At 48.0% G+C, this 13,829-nt stretch overlaps 1 protein-coding gene across 1 annotated transcript in view; it reads left to right on the forward strand.

Annotated features, from left to right (window-relative positions):
- Positions 1 to 13,829, forward strand: part of PMP22 (peripheral myelin protein 22) — a 423,464-nt gene that overhangs the window by 245,360 nt on the left and 164,275 nt on the right. The window lies entirely within an intron of this gene.

Genomic DNA, 13,829 nt, shown 5'->3' on the forward strand with positions numbered 1-13,829 from the left:
GGGAGGGTGGAGGGATAAATTGAAAGGGATGGGGGGATAAATTGAAAGGGAGGGGGAGGGGACGAAATTAAAAGGGGGGGAAAGAAATTGACAGGGAGGGGAATTGATGGGGGAGGAAGGGAGAATAAGAGTGGGGAGGGGAGAAGAGAGTGACAACGGGGGAGAAGAGAGTGACAAGGGAGGGGGAGAAGAGAGGGACAAGGGAGGGGGGAGAAGAGAGGGACAAGGGAGGGGGGAGAAGAGAGGGACAAGGGAGGGGGGAGAAGAGAGGGACAAGGGAGGGGGGAGAAGAGAGGGACACGGGAGGGGGGAGAAGAGAGTGACAAAAGGGGGGGAGAAGAGAGTGACAAGGGAGGGAGAGGGGGGAGAAGAGAGTGACAAGGGAGGGGGGAGAGATTGACACCCATCACACACACACACACACACACACACAATGCAGCCCTTACACACAGAAAAACACACAATGCATTACACACACACACACACACACAAGCAATGCATCCCTTACACACACAGAAACACACAATGCATTCCTTACACACACTCAATGCACCCCTTACACAGACTCAATGCACCCCTTACAGACGCACACACTGCATCCCGTACATACACAGAAACACACCTTGCAGCCCTTACACATACAAACACAGATTCACACAATGCATTCCTTACACATATCAGGACATCCCCTACACACTCCACCCCCTGTGAACAAACTCATTGGTGGAACATGAAGGTGGACCCTGGGACCCAGACCTTGAGCTGTGTAAAGGGCCCCAAAAAATGGAGCTGCTTCCCGTTCTCACAGAACATTGATTTTTGTGACCACAGTTACAAACAGCCTCCAGAGAGCCTGTTCTACACCAGACCAGTGGAGCCAGACTGCAGCCAGAGCCCATCACCATCCTCATCTGGTTGTAAGTAGGCAATCTAGGATATTATTCGTGGCACTAATCTCTAATTTACCTCACATTAAAGAAACACTATAGTCCCCAGAAGCACTGCAGCTTAATGTAGTGGTTCTGGTGTCTATAGCCTGTCCCTGCAGGCCTTTTAATGTAAACACGGCGGCACTGCAGCACTGGCGTTAGTTAACATGGCAGATCATATGGGTGGGGCATTGTGATGTCACATGGGGGGGGGAGGGGGCGGCAAACTTTACTTGCACCGGCCCTGTCCTTGCACCGGCCCTGCCACTACATTAATTCCTCAAACATGGATTGTGGGAACAGATAAGGCCATTTGTTGGTCTTGGGGATTCCTCATCAGTAACTGCTAATCATGCTGCTGACCTGTTTTCTACTGATAAGGGTGCAGTAGTACCCACCTGTTTATACTATTAATTTGCCGTTACACTACTGCCAAACCACCCGTTGTGTGAAGTTATTAAATTGTGTTGGCACTATCGTTCTAGACACACCAAATACATTTCAAAGTGTAAAGGTAAAATTGCAGATCTTTGAAATAAAGGATGTGTCCATTGCTTAATTAAGCGTCGTAATGGCTTCCTCATCTGGGTTTAACTCACTGCAAAGGTTGCAAATCATAATTAATTATTTTTAAATTATAGCATTTGCATATAATTTGCAATTAATTGTCTGTAACGTGTAAAAGCAGAAATCTATTGGTGAACTCTAACCAGTCACCTGGTAGATGGCTGACCTCAGCGATAAATCAAACAAATCCCCATTCTGTAAGTGTCATCAAGAAGGGAATACTTATCAGCATTGACAAGCAGGCAGCCGGGGCATGCCAGCGATGCAGTGTGCGTTACAGCGTGTGATTGTGGGTGTAAAAGGAATGAGTCCATAACTCGGACTGCACATATACAGAAAACAAGATGATAGAAAAATGAAGGACTGTTCTAACAAATTCGGGACAATTTGATGTATAGAAGAGAAGCTCATAAAGAGAAGTAATGATTACATTAGATAATACAATAACAACAAAAAATTAGCATTCTAGAACCCTTCCCTCTGTTTATAAAATACCTCCCAACATTTCAAATAGATAAAGAGGGTCACTTGAATTTTAGGGTTCTGGGTGGGGATGTGACTAGGGCTGTACCGAATATATTTGGTGACTTACTAATAACAATTTATACAACTAAACTAAAATATAGAACAAGAACAATGTATCTTATTCATACAGACTGATTTCTAAACGCATTTACTGAAGTTTAAAGACACATTACTGGGAGTATTATTGCTGTGGAGCTCTGTTATACACTCAGACACATTACTGGGAGTATTATTGCTGTGGAGCTCTGTTATACACTCAGACACATTACTGGGAGTATTATTGCTGTGGAGCTCTGTTATTTACTTAAACACAAGTACAATATGAAGTTCCTAGAAAAAAGGCATATTAGAATAGACAAGAGACAGGGATTTGAGCCCAAAATAGGGACTGTCCCTTTTAAATAGGGACACCTGGGAGGTATGGTTTATTTGGCAAACTACAAAACATGAATCTACATTAATATGCAACGTTAGCAAATAATCCCTTGAATTTCGAAAATAGCAGCTCCGCGTAGAAAACATGTTTTTACCCAAGTGACAAGTGCTAATTGAATGTTTCTGCTAATGATTTGTTAATCAAGGCATTTCCCAAGCCATAAGTTTAGCCGGCCTTCCTGGATAAGCCGCAGCACATATATAAACAGCCACCAGCCTGGAGCACAGAGGAAACAGGAAATCGGGGAGGAAAATGAGGGGCCCCTTCTTTATTCCCCTCACACCGTCACGTACACTGCACTTATCAAACTATTCCCGGGAATACAGAGCCTGCAAGAAGCCACTCTCCCCATCCCATTTATCTACAGCTTTACTCCTTAAATACACATTGAAAAGTGATGGCTTTTCCTTACTAGGGAATTCCTGTAACTCTGCCAAGAAAAATGTAAATAGGATAAGCCAACTTAAAGCATGTTTTTGGATGATTTTAGCCTTCGTTACTATGTTTGAGTGTAAGAATACTAAGTGCACCAGTGAGTGCTCAACTCAACAGATGGAAACTTGATGAGAGAGGGCGCAGTGGGGAGTGTACATTCTGGTCAATATGCCGTTTATATGCACACACTGTTTAAAGGTACACTCTAGTCGCTAGAACGACTGTACTGATGTCTATAGCCTGACCCTGTATGCTTTTTACTGTAAAAAACAGCTGTTTCAGAAAAAGGCAGTGTTTACATTGCTCCCTAGGGACACCTCCAGTCTCAGTCACTCAGACGGCCACTAGAGGTGCTTCCTGAGACCAGGACCGGACTGGGGATACGAAGCAGCTCTGGAAAAAATTTATATGCCAGCCCCATAAGTCATTGTGCTATGTAGGGTGATTATATATATATGTATAGGCAATTTAAATAGTTGGCTGTACTCTCGGATTTCCTTAAAACGTAATCATGATGAAAGTCCACAAGAGGGACTGAAACATTGATCTTCTCTTAAATATTTCAATAAAAGTTAAGTTTTAAGGAAATCTGAGAGTGCAGCCAACTATTTCAATTGCCTGGATACTGGAGCCCTGGTGATGCACCCGGTCACACAACTTTCAAGCCTGAGTGCAAGGTACAACAGATATATATATATATATATATATATATATATATACATATACATATATATTATTGATACATTTCTTCTAATTCAAAATATTAGTTCTTTCAGGGTAATTAAAATATACAGTAGGGGGGCGGGGCCGGACCGCCATGCAGGAGAGGCTCCGGAGAAATCTGGCCTCTTAGGCTAAAACTTGCTGCTCTGGCACTCGAGATGAGGCCTCGAGACATCCACACGGCGGTGGAGGAGGTGGCAGACCCGAGATCGGGAGTTTCGGGTCCTCTGAAGGAGGCACGGGGCTTCGGGGACTGTGGCCTACTCAGAAGGGGAGCAGGGTGGACGGCCGCCGCCCTGCCTCCAGTTCGGGCCAGCACACGCCGGCTTATCGACGGGCCTACCGGTCCCGTGTCCCCCCCCCTCTGGGCCAGGGGGGTCATCCCGGTCCCCACTGAAGAGAGCTTGGGCTGGGAGAAGACTGAACCTACCTCGCAAGATGGTGACGGCCCGTGATGCTCCACCAACGGCTCGGGCACCACTGAGCCTTTATGAGAGGAAGCCATATCACCTGCCCAAGCAGCAGACCTCATGGCGATTCCAGCGTCGACTCTACTGATTGCCCATGACAGGGAGGTAGTGTGTGGAGCTGTGCAAGTCATGGGACCCTCTGTTCGCAACAGACGACCCATGCTGGGGCCAGGAGCTGGAGGGAAGCTGTGAGACCATGCCGCAATACGGCTTTACCAAACGGACTTACCGATTTCCTGACTAGCCTGCTAAGCAATGAACCTGGCCGAAAATCAAGCCTGGAACGGGGAGCTGCACTGCCACCTAGATGAGTAACTAAGATGCCTGATAGGGCCTGCGGGTCCCCAATGACTTCATGTTCTGGCAAGCCACTGTGCCACTTTACCAAGGACAGTGAACTCTGGGTGACACTATGCAACACAGAGAATCACAGCCCACCATAACCATGGGCTCAGCAAAAGACAGCAGCTCTCGGGTTAACATGGCCCCCTTAAGATCTAATGGTCAAAGACTCTTTTGGCACTTTAGCCACTCTGCTCACTCTAACTATCTCTCTCTGCTCAGCCTCTCACATAACTATGTTTTGGCACAGAGGTCTGCTCAGCTCTAGTGGTTTTAAACTTACTTAGCTCAACCATACTAGCATGCTACTTTAACTTGGTCTAATAAGCTTCAAGCGCCTTGCATGTTTTCTACACCCAAATGCATGTGTCCAGCTCTCACACACACACTATAACTATTATGCAAGCTACAGCTACTACCATGCTGTTAGAAAATAGTTTGCACGTGCTACATGCCTGTTTTACTTAAATCATCTATTGTACAGCACGCATATTACGCTAACCTCGATAACCAAGCTACTCAAATCTGAGACTTGTCAACCAGTTTAACTTGTTCCTATAAAACAAACATGTGCCACTGTGTAGCCTATAGGTTTGTTTATATATAAAGGTACGCTGTTGTGGCGTCTGACTTTGCCTTGTACTTACTTGCACAAAAAAAAAAAAAAAAAAGAATTATACAGTAAAGCATACTCACACACAGACACAGACAATCTTACTGATGCACACAAATGGGCTCATTGACAGATAATCTCAATGACACACAGACAAGGTTACTGGCACACACACAAGCTTACTACAGACAAGCTCACTGTCACACACAAACGCTCACTACAGACAAGCTCACTGATGCGCACACACTCTCCCTACAGACAAGCCCATTGACACACACATGCTCCCTACAGAATAGCTCACTAACACACAGATTCACTACAGACAAGCTCACTGACACACATGCTCACTACAGACAAGCTCACTGACACACATATGGTCACTACAGACAAGCTCACGATCACACACATGCTTACTACAGACAAGCTCACTGTACACACATGCTCACCACAGACAGGCTCTGACACACCCATGCTCCTTACAGACAAGCTCACTAACACGCACACACACATATGATCCCTACAGACAAGCTCACTGACACACATACAAGCTCACTCACTAGCAGGCACACACACACACACACTAGCAGGCTCACACACACAGAGGCTCCCTCACTAGCAGATGCGCGCGCGCGCGCGCGCGCACACACACACACACACAAGCTCGCTCGCTCACTCACTAGCAGATGCACACACACAAAGTTATCCACACACACACTGAGGCAAACATCCACACATACAGAGACAGGCAGACAGCCACATGTGGCAAAACCGACCTCGCCACGTGTCCTTGGAGGGGGCTGATTGCCCGCCTCTTGCCTTTGGACTATGGACCAGACTTTATGGGAATGTGATACCCCAGATAGCCATACCATGGAGCCTATTCATATAATGAAAGACTATGGGAAAGACTTTAGCTCCATTGCAATTGTACTGTGTGAGTAGGATCTGCGCGCTACTCGGTAGTTTTGTGCGCGCAGATCCCAGCTATCTGGGGATAGGTGAAATGTCTGTGTGTTATGTGTAAATGTGACTTTATGTATTTTAAAGTGTTTTATGTCGTTTTGCAACCATGTGGTTAATGGAGTCTGCCTCTAGTCCTGGATAATTGGATTACTTCTCCAATTAACTCCAGGGCAGAAGGGAGGAAACCAGGGTGCATTGTGGGGATGTTTTTCTGCCAGCCAGGAGGGACAAAATATACTTTTAGTAACTTTTGAACCCCTGGTCGGATTCATGCCATTTTTTAATATGTTGTTCCCCTGAATGGATTGATTGTGGATATGTATTTTTATGTGAATGTGATGTATGGTTTTAAAGTTATGAAAGCTGTGTAAAAGTACATTTTACACTGTATGCATAATGGGATTATGTGTCACACTAAGGGGAGGGGATGTGTGGGAGGTAACATCTATGTCATTGGTTCTTTTATGCCTCCCCCTGGGTGTGGCCTGTATGTGTGAGTTGGAAATAAAAGCCAGGCTGGATGAGCCAGTCCAGAGTTCCTGCTTAACCCTCAAAGCGATGTGTCGTCTCGTTCTTTGGGGGAATTGGATTGTATGCTGACTGCCAGGAGTGTAAGCCGATGTCTGCTTTTCTTGTTCAGCTGTTCCAGTGTTCGTGTGGTTCCAGTCGGGAGAACGGTGTTTGCAGTAGCTGCCTGTGCATCTGGAAAGGGGGATATCGCCTAAACTGGGTTTTATCCTCTTGTAAGGGAAACGGCCCGTTACAATTGGTGGCAAGCGGCGGGATCGTTCCTACAACCAGAGGGACAGCTACAGACAACACCATTTCTGGATTACAAATTGAGGGCAACGCTAGTATCCGTACAGCGACCCTATCTACAAAGGAAATCAGGAAAATGGAAGGAGACAGAGTCGCAGCTGCTACAGCACCTCCGAGGGAGGAGGAGGAATCAGAGTTTGCCAGGGAATATAGGAGCAGGATGGCTCTATTGTCACCAGCCAGAGCGGAGCAGATGGTATTCCGGGTCTACAACGATGTACAGGCGTACCTCATGCTGCGAATGACGCAGAGGAACCAACAAGATTGGTCCTGTGAGGAACCACAACAGGCAGGTGGAGATGGGACCGAGGTCTCTCCACCGGGCCCAACGGGATGGTGGGCAGCAGGCCCAGATCCCCAGCGGCAGAGTAAGTACCAGGGAGATGAAGGTGCCGTCCTTCCTCCCCAGCGGCAGTGTGTACCCCAGGGAGCGGATGGTGTCGTCCTCCCTCCCCAGCGGCAGGCTGAGTTACAGGGGGCAGAGGTTGTTGTTCCTGCCCCCCAGCAGCAAAGTGATATGCCAGGAAGGCAGTGTGAAGTGAAGGGAGAGGAGAGCAGCGTCCCCCCTCCCCAGCGGCAGTGTGTGTCTCAGGGAGCAGAAGGTGCAGTCCTTCCTCCCCAGCGGCAGTGTGTACCCCAGGGAGCTGATGGTGCCATCCTTTCTCCCCCGCGGCAGTTTACCATCCAGAGAGAGGAGCTTGTTACACCCTCTCTCCCACGGCAGCCTAACCCACCAAGGGGAGATGTTAAGCCCCACAACTGTGCAGATGGGACCGTAGTCTCTGCACTTACAGCACAAGGGGTAGGGACGGTCGGTCCTGTCCCCCAGCCACAGAGCGATATATCCAAAGTGGAGACAGTCAATCTCCAGCAACCAGGCTCCAACCAGGCTACTCCCGGGGTAGTGCTGGCACCAGGACAGAGTACCGCTGGTCTCTGCGCCCTCAGCAACCCACCAAGGCAGCCTACCAGTCCCCCACACAGCCGTGGTAAGGCACCTGGACATGGACAAGATTCTCCCTTACCCAGGTGTAGTAATGGTTTATTGTGGGTGGGCTGTACTGCTGTTTCTGTCTTGTGGGTGGGCTGCTGGACTAACAAGGGCACTGACCGGCAGGAGGTCAAGTACCCTGTTAGTCTGGGGGGTAAAGGGGAGAAGTGTGGCGAAACCGACCTCGCCACGTGTCCTTGGAGGGGGCTGATTGCCCGCCTTTGGACTATGGACCAGACTTTATGGGAATGTGATACCCCAGAGAGCCATACCATGGAGCCTATTCATATAATGAAAGACTATGGGAAAGACTTTAGCTCTATGGCAATTGTACTGTGTGAGTAGGATCTGCGCGCTATTCGGTAGTTTTGTGCGCGCAGATCCCAGCTATCTGGGGATAGGTGAAATGTCTGTGTGTTATGTGTAAATGTGACTTTATGTATTTTAAAGTGTTTTATGTCGTTTTGCAACCATGTGGTTAATGGAGTCTGCCTCTAGTCCTGGATAATTGGATTACTTCTCCAATTAACTCCAGGGCAGAAGGGAGGAAACCAGGGTGCATTGTGGGGATGTTTTTCTGCCAGCCAGGAGGGACAAAAGATACTTTTAGTAACTTTTCAACCCCTGGTCGGATTCATGCCATTTTTTAATATGTTGTTCTCCTGAATGGATTGATTGTGGATATGTATTTTTATGTGAATGTGATGTATGGTTTTAAAGTTATGAAAGTTGTGTAAAAGTACATTTTACACTGAATGCATAATGGGATTATGTGTCACACTAAGGGGAGGGGATGTGTGGAGGTAACATCTATGTCATTGGTTCTTTTATGCCTCCCCCTGGGTGTGGCCTGTATGTGTGAGTTGGAAATAAAAGCCAGGCTGGATGAGCCAGTCCAGAGTTCCTGCTTAACCCTCAAAGCGATGTGTCGTCTCGTTCTTTGGGGGAATTGGATTGTATGCTGACTGCCAGGAGTGTAAGCCGATGTCTGCTTTTCTTGTTCAGCTGTTCCAGTGTTCGTGTGGTTCCAGTCGGGAGAACGGTGTTTGCAGTAGCTGCCTGTGCATCTGGAAAGGGGGATATCGCCTAAACTGGGTTTTATCCTCTTGTAAGGGAAACGGTCCGTTACAACACACACACACAGACAGCCACACACACACAAGCAGGCAGTCACACACACACACACAGGCAGACAGTCACACACACGGGCAGCCACACACACACACAGTCACACACACAGGCAGTGACACACACACACTCACAGGCAGACAGTCACACACACACACACTCACAGGCAGACAGTCACACACACACACACACAGGCACACACACAGGCAGTCACACAGGCAGACAGTCACACACACACAGTCACACACACAGGCAGACAGTTAACCACACACAGTCACACACACACAGGCAGACAGTCACACACACAGGCAGACAGTCACACACACAGGCAGTCACCCACACACACAGGCAGACAGTCACACACACAGGCAGACAGTCACACACACACACAGGCAGACAGCCACACACAGAGACAGTCACACACACACAGGCAGACAGTCACACACACAGGCAGACAGCCACACACACAGGCAGAGAGCCACACACACAGGCAGACAATCACACACATAGACAGTCACACACACAGACAGTCACACACACAGACAATCACACACACAGACAGTCACACAGGCAGACAGTCACACACACAGGCAGAGTCACACACACACACAGACAGTCACACACACAGACAGTCACACAAACAGACAGTCACACACACACAGTCACAGACAGTCACACACTCACAGACAGTCACACACAGACACACTGAACTGCTTCTTACACTGACCTGCTTGGAGCTCCTGGGGTGTGGTTGTTGGGGAAGCAGGGACTCCTTCCTGATTCCCATGCTCCAGTCACCAGGGCCCCTGCCGTACAGGAAGCTCCGCCCCCGCCACAGCTAAGCTCCGCCCCACCACACGCTAGCTCTGCCCCCGCCGCAATATTCTTTTTTTTTTTATGATCCCGGCCGGCTATGTGTGAGGTGTGCCGGCTGCCTCGCTCCCCCTGCTCCCATGGGGTCCTGTGCGGCCGCACAGCTCACACATAGCCGGCCGGGATCACAGGATCAGTGACCATTAGGGCTGTCACCCCAGCCCCAGGTGCTGTGGCCCACCGGGAAATTTCCCGGTATCCCGGTGGGCCAGTCCGGCCCTGCCTGAGGCAGTGCGGCACAGTGTGCAGGACTGACTTTTAGTGTCTCCACCAGTGGCGTACACATGACCCATGGGGCCCCGGTGCGAAAATTGATCCGTGGGCCCCCCCCAACCCCCCGCGCTTACTCTGGCGGGCCGGGGCCGCAACAGATTGCGGCGGGCACCTGGTCGCAGGGGTTGCAGGGCTGCGAATCCTGCGACCGCGGTATGTACGCCAGTGCATGCAGATGCGCACACACACTTAAAGGACCACTACAGACACCCAGATCACATCAACTCAATGAAGTGGTCTGGGTGTCAGGTCCCTCTAGTTTTAACCCTGCAGTTGAAAACATAGCAGTTTCAGAGAAACTGCTATGTTTCACTGAGGGTTAATCCAGCCTCTATTGGCTGTCTCACTGACAGCCGCTAGAGGCGCTTCCGCGATTCTAAGACACTGAACGTCCATAGAAAAGCATTGAGTAATGCTTTCCTATGGGCGGTTTGAATGCGTGCGCGGCTCTTGACGCGCATGCGCATTCGGAGCTGAGAGGCGGAGGGATCCCCTGCGCCAAGGGAGTCCGGCGCTGGAGAAAGGTAAGTGCTGAAGACACACACACACTCACGAACAGACGCATACACACTAGCTAACAGACACACACATTTACTGACAGTGACACACTCAGCGACAGACATACATACACACTCACTTACAAAACATACACTCTCACTGACAAACACACACTCACTAACAGACATCAAACAGACTCACTAACACACACAAACACACTCAGTAACATACACACACAGTAACACAATCACTGACACTCACTAGCAGTCACACACTCAACAGACACACTCACTCACTGACACTAGCAGACACACACACACTCACACTAGCACTCACACTAACACACACAAACACACTCAGTAACAGACACACACAGTAACACACTCACTGACACTCACTAGCAGTCACACACTCAACAGACACACTCACTCACTGACACTAGCAGACACACACACACACACACTAGCACTCACACTAACAATCACACTAACACACACACAAGCACACTCAGTAACAGACACACACAGTAACACACTCACTGACACTCACTAGCAGTCACAAACACTCTAACACACACTCACACACTCACACTAACACTTACACACACACTCACACTAACACTTACACACACGTTTGGTTTTTTTTTTTTATTTAATCCCCCCAGCCTCCTTACCTTTTGGAGTGCTGAGGGGTTCCCTGGGGTCCAGTGGTGCTGCTGGGCTCCTGGGGGGGCCGGTCACCCGGCGGGCAGTCAGGCTGGAGGGAGCACTCTCCCCTGAGTGCTTCCTCTTCAGCTCCCTCGCGCGCCGCGTACTGATACCGGCGCCGGAAGATGACGTCATCTTCCGGCTCCGGTATCAGTGCGGTGCGCGAGGGAGCTGAAAAGGAAGCACTTAGGGGAGAATGCTCCCTCGCGCGCCCGCAGGACCGGCCATGGGGTAACAGCAGGGCCAGCCTCGGGGGGGCCCGGAGGTGGCCGGCTCTAGGGCCCCCCAGGAGAAGAGGCTGGCCAAGTGGCTACATACCGGGTCGCAGGGGCGTCCGGGCCCCCTGGTGGGCCGGGCCCGGTCGCAGCCGCGACCCCTGCGACCCTGGTATGTACGCCACTGGTCTCCACCCTCTGTATGGAGACACTGAACTTTCCTCATAGAGATTAATTGATTCAATACATCTCTACGAGGAAATACTTATAGGCCAGGGTGGTGTTTTGCCACGTATGTGCAATGGCATCCCAATGCTTTACTATGGGAAATCGTTGGATTGGCTAAGATCATCAAAATTGATACTCTCAGCCCAGGCGGGGGCCAGTCGCAACAAGAGCCGCGCGGTGCTGGAAAAAGGTGAGTAAACAACCTTTATCATGGAGGGCAAAGGGGGTGTTATGTTTAGGGGGGCTGGCAGACTAAATTCCTTTAAGGTACAATAGTCACATTTTAGCTACTTAAGTGACGCTAATGGCACACATGTGAGGTGTTGACATTACAAAAACTGTGTCAAGCAGTGGCCATGGATTTGGCACCATGATAAGATCTTGTTGAGTGATGCACCTCAGATCATGTTTGTAGTACAACACACATTTTTTATTATTATTATTATTTTTCGCATTTATACAGCCCCAACTTATTCTGCAGCGCTTTACACTTATATAAAAGGGGAAATATAACAATACATGAGACAATTACAAAAAATTTACAGGAACAATAGGGTGATTAGGATCCTGCTCACATGAGCTTACAATCTAGGGAGACACATCATTTTGTATCACATGCAGGCTTTCTTAGCTTTAAGGCTCACTCCAAGCACTCAGTGATCTGCAGTGATCATATGTGCTGTTTCTTACTAAAAAACCCTGCACATAAAGCATTTTGCCCGTGGTGTAATACCACCTCCGGCAGCTTCATTTACCAGGCTGCTAATGTGAATTCTGTGTATGAAAAGTGTCCGATGGCTGCAGGGAGAACGTGGCCTTAGCGTTGGACTGCATTAACTTTCCCCTTTCTGGTTTATTTATCAGTGGGAGGGCTGTGGCAGCAAGGGGTATTCCTATCATAACTGCTTTTCTGGGACCTCATCAAGAGTGCTCATTGACTCCCATATTGTAGTGAGTTTAAAGCTGCATAGCAGAATGTAGGCTAAAATAGTTGTTTTGGAAAAATTCTCCATCCTGGGTATAGTCACAGCTCGGCTATTTTAGGCTCAATTAACAATACCATTTTAAGATAGCTAACCATTCTAAAAGCCAAACCTTAGCTATGTTTCTGGCCGACAGCTATGTGTAAAATAGCAGGCAGTTCCCAAGGGAACCTAGAGAATCTAAATTATTACGTATGTGTATTATATACTAATATACATATTTGCATGGCATTTTGAGTGTGTTTTTGAGACGCACACATCCAGACCTCTTGTGTATGGGTGCAGGTACTTTATTCGCCTATTGACATGCTGATACACAACCTATGTATTTTATATATGAATTGTGTATGTAAAACATTGATATATTGGGTTAGGAATCTCAAAGTTCTTATTGTTTTTTAATTTGCAATTCTGTGCAAACGATCGGGAAGGGTCAGTGGGTTGTAAAGTCAGAAAAATGAGGGTACAATACACAGCACACTGTACAATACAAAGAGGCAGAGAGATTCCCCCTCATTCCTTGTAAGGTCCCCTTTCCCTCAATGTGCTTTCTGTCTATTGGATTATTGGAATCTAACATGCTAAATCACAAAAGAAAGGCGCCTTTGTGAGATTGCTGGCAGGCTGTGTGCAGTCCCACAGACCGTCAGAATGTCAAGCGATTGGCACTTCTCAATTCCAAGTTCCTATCCAGATACAGACAGGGAAGCTCTGAACGTGATCTCTGTCCTCTAATTACTGGAGAAACTTGTCTTTTATTAATAAAAAAATCAAAGAAATCGTACTTCCTTGTAAGAAAACCTGTGAAATTATTGTGAGGTGTAATGGTTATTCTGCCCGGGGAGATAACCTGGAAATCACATAGTAGGACTGGCCTATCAGTGGCTGATTCTCTGAATAAATCAATAAACACGAGGTATAAGTTTAAAATTTTTGTTTCGCATATTTCTGCAGAACATTTTAATAAATTGGCCTTTGCTCGCTCCAGCCAGTCTTCAATGAGCATGCATTGCATTCTGGGTAATGCAGCAAAGTAGAGAACTGAAGATCTAACAGTACACCGAAAACAGAAATGACTATATATTCACATCTGAAAAAAAATACAAAGATA

Source organism: Pelobates fuscus, chromosome 5 (genome assembly GCF_036172605.1).
Source record: "Pelobates fuscus isolate aPelFus1 chromosome 5, aPelFus1.pri, whole genome shotgun sequence".
In the NCBI taxonomy this organism is placed as follows: Eukaryota; Metazoa; Chordata; class Amphibia; order Anura; family Pelobatidae; genus Pelobates; species Pelobates fuscus.